Source organism: Perca flavescens, chromosome 9 (assembly GCF_004354835.1).
Source record: "Perca flavescens isolate YP-PL-M2 chromosome 9, PFLA_1.0, whole genome shotgun sequence".
NCBI lineage: Eukaryota > Metazoa > Chordata > Actinopteri > Perciformes > Percidae > Perca > Perca flavescens.
This window is the reverse complement of record NC_041339.1, coordinates 22,481,403-22,492,992: the sequence shown is the minus strand read 5'-3', so window position 1 is coordinate 22,492,992 and position 11,590 is coordinate 22,481,403. Positions and strand designations below refer to the sequence as shown.

General features: G+C 32.0%; 2 non-coding genes across 2 annotated transcripts; both read left to right on the top strand.

Annotated features, from left to right (window-relative positions):
- The first annotated feature begins 6,184 nt into the window (after window positions 1-6,184).
- On the top strand, window positions 6,185-6,266 carry trnas-gcu (transfer RNA serine (anticodon GCU)). The gene has a single exon. It is a non-coding gene; the product is annotated as a tRNA-Ser (tRNA).
- Window positions 6,267-9,325: 3,059 nt separating this feature from the next.
- Window positions 9,326-9,407, top strand: trnas-gcu (transfer RNA serine (anticodon GCU)). Its single transcript has one exon. It is a non-coding gene; the product is annotated as a tRNA-Ser (tRNA).
- The last annotated feature ends 2,183 nt before the right edge of the window (window positions 9,408-11,590 follow it).

Genomic DNA, 11,590 nt, shown 5'->3' with positions numbered 1-11,590 from the left:
TTGCTGTGAGGTTGGGTGTGTACTTGCTGGAGGCACAGAGAGGATGTGGCTCCATCCTCCTGTTCCAAAGCAGCTTGATTGCCTCAGGACAGGGCCAAGCGTGCCTGCACACTCACACTGTGTGGCATGGCAAGCTTTAAGCGCTAACTGGAGATGGAGTGGGATTGCTTTCCCTCCCATCATGCCAGCTGGCGCAACTGTCCTTATCAGGTTAACTGGCTTGGGACACGTTAAATTGTGCTCACTCACTGACACAGGGGAGACTAACAGCGAAGGTGAGAAAGTAGAGTGACAGTTGCTTCTGGGGTACAGTTTCTCATTTTTAGTTTTTTTGGTTTAGTTTAGTTTGTTTCATGTGCATCTTTGCAAGATATATAACAGTAGAAGGGGCATTTTTCCACAAATGTGTTTGTTATAAATTTAATAAAAGCAGATCAATCTAATACATATGACAAGAGCAGGGGAACACAAATCATTCTTGCATATCCAGTTTATGTCACACCCATTTCAACCCCAAGACAGCATTGGCAGAGTAGTAGGAGCTAACCCTGTCCTAAGGTAAAATGTGTTTATGATTCTCTCAAGTAATCTTACTGTAGGTAGTTACTTCTGCAGTCTTGTGATATTGCACTTTCTAGAAATCCAGCAGATCACTCATCAAACATTTTTGGATATGTGGGGACTTACCTGTTTCAGTTTTTTTGATGAGGTTTGAGTTTACATTGTCCGTCAGACATTAAAAGGTACAATCATCTGATGATGAAAATGCTCAAGGCTGAGCAAGTAAGCAAAAACAGCTTGCATATGCACATGCATATTTTGCCAAATTTCTCAAAATTAGCTGCTTATGGTTTTATTTATTAAATCCACAGTTAAGTCTACAGTTGTAATAAAATTAATAAAACTATAACTTTAATTAGGCTTGATTAAATTCTAGAGGTGATGATGTTCTTATTGCCAGATCCTCAGTCAGCAAATTACTCCTTAACCTCGACAACTTTCAAACCTCAAACACATTAACTTTCACTGATCTTAGGTGAATACAAACTATCTTAAAGATGTGTTTGAAAAGACATTCCATCTTTCACAAGGTTAAATGTTTTTTTCATGCTTACCACTGATGAACCCTATCAGATTGTAATGAATTTCCAACAAAGTAATCTGAATAGTTTTTCTTCTTAACAGCAATTATATGACTAAACTTCCAAGAGGTGTGTGAACCCATTTTGTGGCCTGATTGAAAGCTATTCATCATGGTTGGCAGTCACTCACAGGCACTCACTTCTGCACCGTGCACGTACCAGTGCCACGTCTAGCTTCTCCGCAAAAAGCTTCTTACTTTTCAGAACAGAGCATAATGGTCTAATCCTGTATTTATTGCCCAAGGACTTTTAGCTTTTGTGTAGTAAACACTCAGCACTCAGAGAATAAATACAAACTACATTAAGTTATTGGGTATGTGTCGATAGTGACATTTGACATATGCTTTTGTACCTTTCTGTGTGGTCATACACACTCAGCATTAGGTCGCAGTCTTCATTGTCCATACAGAATGTGGCGTAGTTGAAGTACTGTAATGTTAAAATTACATTACATTGTTAAACACCTGGAAGTTAGTTTAGTTATGTGTAACAAGCCTGCTAAATAAAGGAACACAAAAATGTTTATATGCGCATACAAAACTTGGAAATAAGCAACAATTTGACTGAAAATGTAGGAAGCATTCAGGTGAGCACACTGTCATATTGAATTGAAATGGTGGGTGGGAAGAGATATACACCATATGCAGTGTGTTTCCTAAAGGCTACTTTAATAGCATGCACACTTAATTTCCCCAGTCATGAGTTAGTGTCTGCAGTGATGGATGCAGCCTGGTCTCACAGAATTCCGTGAAATGATCACAAACTGTTAACACCGCATTATGTGGTAGGTGGCACCGAATATGTGAAAATTCCGTGTGGCCACCACGGAAAACAATGCCAATGTAAAGTCAATGAGAAGATGATGTAGCATTAAGAGCAACTACAGTAGCGAGTAGTAAGAAAGCCCGAAAATCTGCATAGGGAGGTTGGTTAGGGTGGTGGAGGGGTCAAACAATACAGGACTTTCACCCAGGAGACTGGGGGTCGTGTCCTGCTTGTTTCACGTTTCCTAAACCCAACCGTCCCGTTCTTCTTTTCCTAAACCCAACCATCCTGTTGTCCCGTATGTCATGGAAACGTAAGCCCACCCACGACCTTTTCCTTAATTTAAGTGGTTGTGTTCATTTCACGGAATTCTTCCGTGGACCCATCACAGAATTTTTTGCGATTCCATGAAACTGCCACAGATTTTGAATTAAGGGGCCGTGTTCATTTCAAGGAATTCTGTGAGATCAGGTTGGATGGATGACGATGGTTGAGGATGCATAAGGAGAGAATGATTGGAGAAAGAAAAACATGGTTGCGGCGAGGGACAGCTTTGTAATAAACCGACAGTATGTCATAATGTTTCACCAGATCTGATCTCCATTTTAGTAAACATGACCGCTGTTTTGACCCTTGGAGCAGGGGACAGATGGTAATGAGGATTAAAATGAAGGGGCAAACAGCGAGAAAGGGGGCAAAGGCCTTCGGGATCAAAGTGGAGGCAACAAAAGAGGGGAGTAGTGAGAAACTAGAAAATGCATTTCCTGTCCATCATAGTCTCCAGCTCCTATGTGCTGGAGGTTGTTGGAGTTGGAGTTTCTCCTACAAAAAAAACTATAAAAGTCCTAGTATAGTATGTAAAAAAAAAGTGATGATAAATTCATAGTATTTAGTATGTCAAAAAAGTGATATGAGGTCCTAGTATAGTATGTTGAAAAAAAGTGATTAAAAGTCATAACATAGTATATCGAAAAAAATGTCATAGTATAGTACGTCGAAAAAAGTGATAAAAAGTCATAATATAGTATGTCGAAAAAATTTGAAATGCCTTTTCCAGGTAGGGAATAAGTCCTTACCCCAAGTGAAGGAGTTCAAGTACCTTGGGGTTTTGTTCGCGAGTGAGGGGACAATGGAGCGGGAGATTGGTCGGAGAATCGGCGCAGCGGGTGCGGTATTACATTCAATCTATCGCACCGTCGTGACGAAAAGAGAGCTGAGCCAGAAGGCAAAGCTCTCGATCTACCGGTCAGTTTTCATTCCTACCCTCACCTATGGTCATGAAGGCTGGGTCATGACCGAAAGAACGAGATCCAGGGTACAAGCGGCCGAAATGGGTTTCCTCAGGAGGGTGGCTGGCGTCTCCCTTAGAGATAGGGTGAGAGGCTCAGTCATCCGTGAGGAGCTCGGAGTAGAGCCGCTGCTCCTTCGCGTCGAAAGGAGCCAGTTGAGGTGGTTTGGGCATCTGGTAAGGATGCCCCCTGGGCGCCTCCCTAGGGAGGTGTTCCAGGCACGTCCAGCTGGGAGGAGGCCTCGGGGAAGACCCAGGACTTGGTGGAGGGATTATATCTCCAACCTGGCCTGGGAACGCCTCGGGATCCCCCAGTCGGAGCTGGTTAATGTTGCTCAGGAAAGGGAAGTTTGGGGTCCCCTGCTGGAGCTGCTCCCCCCGCGACCCCACACCGGATAAGCGGACGAAGATGGATGGATGGCTGGAAAAAATTTGATAAAAAGTCATAATATAGTCCTATATAGGTCCTAGAATAGTATGTTGAAAAAAAGTGATTAAAAGTCATAACATAGTATATCAAAAAAAATGTCATAGTATAGTACGTCGAAAAAAGTGATAAAAAGTCATAGTATAATATTTTGAGTAAAGTGATAAAAAGTCATAACATATGTCGAAAAAAGTGATAAAAATGTCATAGTATAGTACGTCGAAAAAAATGATAAAAATTCATAATATAGTATGTCGAAAAAAGTGATTAAAAGTCATGGCATAGTATGTTGAGTAAAGTGATAAAACGTCATAGTATGTTAAAATAAGTCATAGTATACTATGTTGAAAAAAGTCATAGTAAGTCGAAATAAGTCATAGTATACTATGTCGAAAAGTCATAGTATACTATGTATACTATAGTATGTCGAAAAAAGTGATTAAAAGTCATGGTATAGTATGTTAAGTAAAGTGATAACAAGTCATAATATGTCAAAATAAGTCATAGTACTATAATATTATGTCGAAAAAAGTGATAGTAAGTCGAAATAAGTCATAGTATACTATGACAAAAAGTCATATGTTGAAAAGGTGATAAAAAGGTCATAGTATAGTATGTCGAAAAAAGTCATAGAATAGTATGTCAAAAAATCATTGTATATTATTTCGAAAAAGTCATAGTATAGTATGTTGAAAAAAAGTGATTAAAAGTCATAACATAGTATATCGAAAAAAATGTCATAGTATAGTACGTCGAAAAAAGTGATAAAAAGTCATAATATAGTATGTCGAAAAAATTTGATAAAAAGTCATAATATAGTATGTCGAAAAAAGTGATTAAATGTCATGGAATAGTATGTTAAGTAAAGTGATAACAAGTCATAGTATGTCAAAATAAGTCATAGTACTATAATATTATGTCGAAAAAAGTCATAGTAAGTCGAAATAAGTCATAGTATACTATGTCAAAAGTCATATGTTGAAAAAGTGATAAAAAGGTCATAGTATAGTATGTCGAAAAAAGTCATAGAATAGTATGTCAAAAAATCATTATATTATTATTTCGAAAAAGTCATAGTATAGTATGTTGAAAAAAAGTGATTAAAAGTCATAACATAGTATATCGAAAAAAATGTCATAGTATAGTACCTCAAAAAAAGTGATAAAAAGTCATAATATAGTATGTCGAAAAAATTTGATAAAAAGTCATAATATAGTAAGTCGAAAAAAGTGATTAAAAGTCATGGTATAGTATGTTAAGTAAAGTGATAACAAGTCATAGTATGTCAAAATAAGTCATAGTACTATAATATTATATCGAAAAAAGTGATAGTAAGTCGAAATAAGTCATAGTATACTATGTCAAAAAGTCATATGTTGAAAAAGTGATAAAAAGGTCATAGTATAGTATGTCGAAAAAGTCATAGAATAGTATGTCAAAAAATCATTGTATATTATTTCGAAAAAGTCATAGTATAGTATGTTGAAAAAAAGTTATTAAAAGTCATAACATAGTATATCGAAAAAAATGTCATAGTATAGTACCTCGAAAAAAGTGATAAAAAGTCATAATATAGTATGTCGAAAAAATTTGATAAAAAGTCATAATATAGTATGTCGAAAAAAGTGATTAAAAGTCATGGTATAGTATGTTAAGTAAAGTGATAACAAGTCATAGTATGTCAAAATAAGTCATAGTACTATAATATTATATCGAAAAAAGTGATAGTAAGTCGAAATAAGTCATAGTCTACTATGACAAAAAGTCATATGTTGAAAAGGTGATAAAAAGGTCATAGTATAGTATGTCGAAAAAGTCATAGAATAGTATGTCAAAAAATCATTGTATATTATTTCGAAAAAGTCATAGTATAGTATGTTGAAAAAAAGTGATTAAAAGTCATAACATAGTATATCGAAAAAAATGTCATAGTATAGTACGTCGAAAAAAGTGATAAAAAGTCATAATATAGTATGTCGAAAAAATTTGATAAAAAGTCATAATATAGTATGTCGAAAAAAGTGATTAAATGTCATGGAATAGTATGTTAAGTAAAGTGATAACAAGTCATAGTATGTCAAAATAAGTCATAGTACTATAATATTATGTCGAAAAAAGTCATAGTAAGTCGAAATAAGTCATAGTATACTATGTCAAAAAGTCATATGTTGAAAAAGTGATAAAAAGGTCATAGTATAGTATGTCGAAAAAGTCATAGAATAGTATGTCAAAAAAATCATTGTATATTATTTCGAAAAAGTCATAGTATAGTATGTTAAGACATAGTTGGAGGTTTCTGTTTAATTGTGGCACAAGTAAAAAGCAGAACAATCAAAATTTCTCTTGAGAATGCGGAGAGTGATCCCACAACCTATTGCATACTAAAGAGCACTCTACCATTTGAGCTAAGTCCCCCTATAGGAACAATGATCGTGTAGCTCCATCTAGATCGTATCTTCCTCATCTACCCATTGCCGCATTTTTTTCTAGACTGACTATGCCTATGTAAACACTAGGGGTGTTACCTGGATCGGACCTTTACTTTGAAAACATATGGCGGCAGACGAGGTGGCCGAGTGGTTAAGGCGATGGACTGCTAATCCATTGTGCTCTGCACGCGTGGGTTCGAATCCCATCCTCGTCGAACCAGGCTACTTTATTCTGCTACAAGTAGATGTCAACAATATAACTGACTATATTCAAACAAGTCTCTTTGCAACAATGTCATCAGTTTCTCCTACAAAAAGTTATAAAAGTCCTAGTATAGTAGGTAAAAAAAAAAAAAAGTGATGACAAATTCATGGTATTTAATATGTCGAAAAAAAAAATATGAGGTCCTAGAATAGTATGTTGAAAAAAAGTGATTAAAAGTCATAACATAGTATATCAAAAAAAATGACATAGTATAGTACGTCGAAAAAAGTGATAAAAAGTCATAGTATAATTTTTTGAGTAAAGTGATAAAAAGTCAAAACATATTATGTCGAAAAAAGTGATAAAAATGTCATAGTATAGTACGTCGAAAAAAATGATAAAAATTCATAATATAGTAAGTCGAAATAAGTCATAGTCTACTATGACAAAAAGTCATATGTTGAAAAGGTGATAAAAAGGTCATAGTATAGTATGTCGAAAAAGTCATAGAATAGTATGTCAAAAAATCATTGTATATTATTTCGAAAAAGTCATAGTATAGTATGTTGAAAAAAAGTGATTAAAAGTCATAACATAGTATATCGAAAAAAAATGTCATAGTATAGTAGTCGAAAAAAAAGTGATAAAAAGTCATAATATAGTATGTCGAAAAAATTTGATAAAAAGTCATAATATAGTATGTCGAAAAAAGTGATTAAATGTCATGGAATAGTATGTTAAGTAAAGTGATAACAAGTCATAGTATGTCAAAATAAGTCATAGTACTATAATATTATGTCGAAAAAAGTCATAGTAAGTCGAAATAAGTCATAGTATACTATGTCAAAAAGTCATATGTTGAAAAAGTGATAAAAAGGTCATAGTATAGTATGTCGAAAAAGTCATAGAATAGTATGTCAAAAAATCATTGTATATTATTTCGAAAAAGTCATAGTATAGTATGTTGAAAAAAAGTGATTAAAAGTCATAACATAGTATATCGAAAAAAATGTCATAGTATAGTACCTCGAAAAAAGTGATAAAAAGTCATAATATAGTATGTCGAAATTTTTTTATAAAAAGTCATAATATAGTATGTCGAAAAAAGTGATTAAAAGTCATGGTATAGTATGTTAAGTAAAGTGATAACAAGTCATAGTATGTCAAAATAAGTCATAGTACTATAATATTATATCGAAAAAAGTGATAGTAAGTCGAAATAAGTCATAGTATACTATGTCAAAAAGTCATATGTTGAAAAAGTGATAAAAAGGTCATAGTATAGTATGTCGAAAAAGTCATAGAATAGTATGTCAAAAAATCATTGTATATTATTTCGAAAAAGTCATAGTATAGTATGTTGAAAAAAAGTTATTAAAAGTCATAACATAGTATATCGAAAAAAATGTCATAATATAGTACCTCGAAAAAAGTGATAAAAAGTCATAATATAGTATGTCGAAAAAATTTGATAAAAAGTCATAATATAGTATGTCGAAAAAAGTGATTAAAAGTCATGGTATAGTATGTTAAGTAAAGTGATAACAAGTCATAGTATGTCAAAATAAGTCATAGTACTATAATATTATATCGAAGAAAGTGATAGTAAGTCGAAATAAGTCATAGTCTACTATGACAAAAAGTCATATGTTGAAAAGGTGATAAAAAGGTCATAGTATAGTATGTCGAAAAAGTCATAGAATAGTATGTCAAAAAATCATTGTATATTATTTCGAAAAAGTCATAGTATATTATGTTGAAAAAAAGTGATTAAAAGTCATAACATAGTATATCGAAAAAAATGTCAGTAAAGTGATAACAAGTCATAGTATGTCAAAATAAATCATAGTACTATAATATTATATCGAAAAAAGTGATAGTAAGTCGAAATAAGTCATAGTATACTATGACAAAAAGTCATATGTTGAAAAGGTGATAAAAAGGTCATAGTATAGTATGTCGAAAAAGTCATAGAATAGTATGTCAAAAAATCATTGTATATTATTTCGAAAAATTCATAGTATAGTATGTTGAAAAAAAGTGATTAAAAGTCATAACATAGTATATCGAAAAAAATGTCATAGTATAGTACGTCGAAAAAAGTGATAAAAAGTCATAATATAGTATGTCGAAAAAAGTGATTAAATGTCATGGAATAGTATGTTAAGTAAAGTGATAACAAGTCATAGTATGTCAAAATAAGTCATAGTACTATAATATTATGTCGAAAAAAGTCATTGTAAGTCGAAATAAGTCATAGTATACTATGTCAAAAAGTCATATGTTGAAAAAGTGATAAAAAGGTCATAGTATAGTATGTCGAAAAAGTCATAGAATAGTATGTCAAAAAATCATTGTATATTATTTCGAAAAAGTCATAGTATAGTATGTTGAAAAAAAGTGATTAAAAGTCATAACATAGTATATCGAAAAAAATGTCATAGTATAGTACCTCGAAAAAAGTGATAAAAAGTCATAATATAGTATGTCGATAAAATTTGATAAAAAGTCATAATATAGTATGTCGAAAAAAGTGATTAAAAGTCATGGTATAGTATGTTAAGTAAAGTGATAACAAATAGTATGTCAAAATAAGTCATAGTACTATAATATTATGTCGAAAAAAGTCATAGTAAGTCGAAATAAGTCATAGTATACTATGTCAAAAAGTCATATGTTGAAAAAGTGATAAAAAGGTCATAGTATAGTATGTCGAAAAAGTCATAGAATAGTATGTCAAAAAAATCATTGTATATTATTTCGAAAAAGTCATAGTATAGTATGTTAAGACATAGTTGGAGGTTTTTGTTTAATTGTGGCACAAGTAAAAAGCAGAACAATCAAAATTTCTCTTGAGAATGCGGAGAGTGATCCCACAACCTATTGCATACTAAAGAGCACTCTACCATTTGAGCTAAGTCCCCCTATAGGAACAATGATCGTATAGCTCCATCTAGATCGTATCTTCCTCATCTACCCATTGCCGCATTTTTCTAGACTGACTATGCCTATGTAAACACTAGGGGTGTTACCTGGATCGGACCTTTACTTTGAAAACATATGGTGGCAGACGAGGTGGCCGAGTGGTTAAGGCGATGGACTGCTAATCCATTGTGCTCTGCACGCGTGGGTTCGAATCCCATCCTCGTCGAACCAGGCTACTTTATTCTGCTACAAGTACATGTCAACAATATAACTGACTATTCAAACAAGTCTCTTTGCAACAATGTCATCAGTTTCTCCTACAAAAAGTTATAAAAGTCCTAGTATAGTAGGTAAAAAAAAAAAAAAGTGATGACAAATTCATGGTATATAATATGTCGAAAAAATGATATGAGGTCCTAGAATAGTATGTTGAAAAAAAGTGATTAAAAGTCATAACATAGTATTCAAAAAATCATAGTATAGTATAGTATAAAAAAAGTGATAAAAAGTCATAGTATAATTTTTTGAGTAAAGTGATAAAAAGTCAAAACATATTATGTCGAAAAAAGTGATAAAAATGTCATAGTATAGTACGTCGAAAAAAATGATAAAAATTCATAATATAGTATGTCGAAAAAAGTGATTAAAAGTCATGGCATAGTATGTTGAGTAAAGTGATAAAACGTCATAGTATGTTAAAATAAGTCATAGTATACTATGTTGAAAAAAGTCATAGTAAGTCGAAATAAGTCATAGTATACTATGTCGAAAAGTCATAGTATACTATGTATACTATAGTATGTGGAAAAAAGTGATTAAAAGTCATGGTATAGTATGTTAAGTAAAGTGATAACAAGTCATAGTATGTCAAAATAAGTCATAGTACTATAATATTATGTCGAAAAAAGTGATAGTAAGTCGAAATAAGTCATAGTATACTATGACAAAAAGTCATATGTTGAAAAGGTAATAAAAAGGTCATAGTATAGTATGTCGAAAAAGTCATAGAATAGTATGTCAAAAAATCATTGTATATTATTTCGAAAAAGTCATAGTATAGTATGTTGAAAAAAAAGTGATTAAAAGTCATAACATAGTATATCGAAAAAAATGTCATAGTATAGTACGTCGAAAAAAGTGATAAAAAGTCATAATATAGTATGTCGAAAAAATTTGATAAAAAGTCATAATATAGTATGTCGAAAAAAGTGATTAAATGTCATGGAATAGTATGTTAAGTAAAGTGATAACAAGTCATAGTATGTCAAAATAAGTCATAGTACTATAATATTATGTCGAAAAAAGTCATAGTAAGTCGAAATAAGTCATAGTATACTATGTCAAAAAGTCATATGTTGAAAAAGTGATAAAAAGGTCATAGTATAGTATGTCGAAAAAGTCATAGAATAGTATGTCAAAAAATCATTGTATATTATTTCGAAAAAGTCATAGTATAGTATGTTGAAAAAAAGTGATTAAAAGTCATAACATAGTATATCGAAAAAAATGTCATAGTATAGTACCTCGGAAAAAGTGATAAAAAGTCATAATATGTCGAAAACATTTGATAAAAAGTCATAATATAGTATGTCGAAAAAAGTGATTAAAAGTCATGGTATAGTATGTTAAGTAAAGTGATAACAAGTCATAGTATGTCAAAATAAGTCATAGTACTATAATATTATGTCGAAAAAAGTCATAGTATGTCGAAATAAGTCATACTGTACTATGACAAAAAGTCATATGTTGAAAAGGTGATAAAAAGGTCATAGTATAGTATGTCGAAAAAGTCATAGTATAGTATGTTGAAAAAAAGTGATTAAAAGTCATAACATAGTATATCGAAAAAAATGTCATAGTATAGTACCTCGAAAAAAGTGATAAAAAGTCATAATATAGTATGTCGAAAAAATTTGATAAAAAGTCATAATATAGTATGTCGAAAAAAGTGATTAAAAGTCATGGTATAGTATGTTAAGTAAAGTGATAACAAGTCATAGTATGTCAAAATAAGTCATAGTACTATAATATTATGTCGAAAAAAGTCATAGTAAGTCGAAATAAGTCATAGTATACTATGTCAAAAAGTCATATGTTGAAAAAGTGATAAAAAGGTCATAGTATAGTATGTCGAAAAAGTCATAGAATAGTATGTCAAAAAAAATCATTGTATATTATTTCGAAAAAGTCATAGTATAGTATGTTAAGACATAGTTGGAGGTTTCTGTTTAATTGTGGCACAAGTAAAAAGCAGAACAATCAAAATTTCTCTTGAGAATGCGGAGAGTGATCCCACAACCTATTGCATACTAAAGAGCACTCTACCATTTGAGCTAAGTCCCCCTATAGGAACAATGATCGTGTAGCTCCATCTAGATCGTATCTTCCTCATCTACCCATTGCCGCATT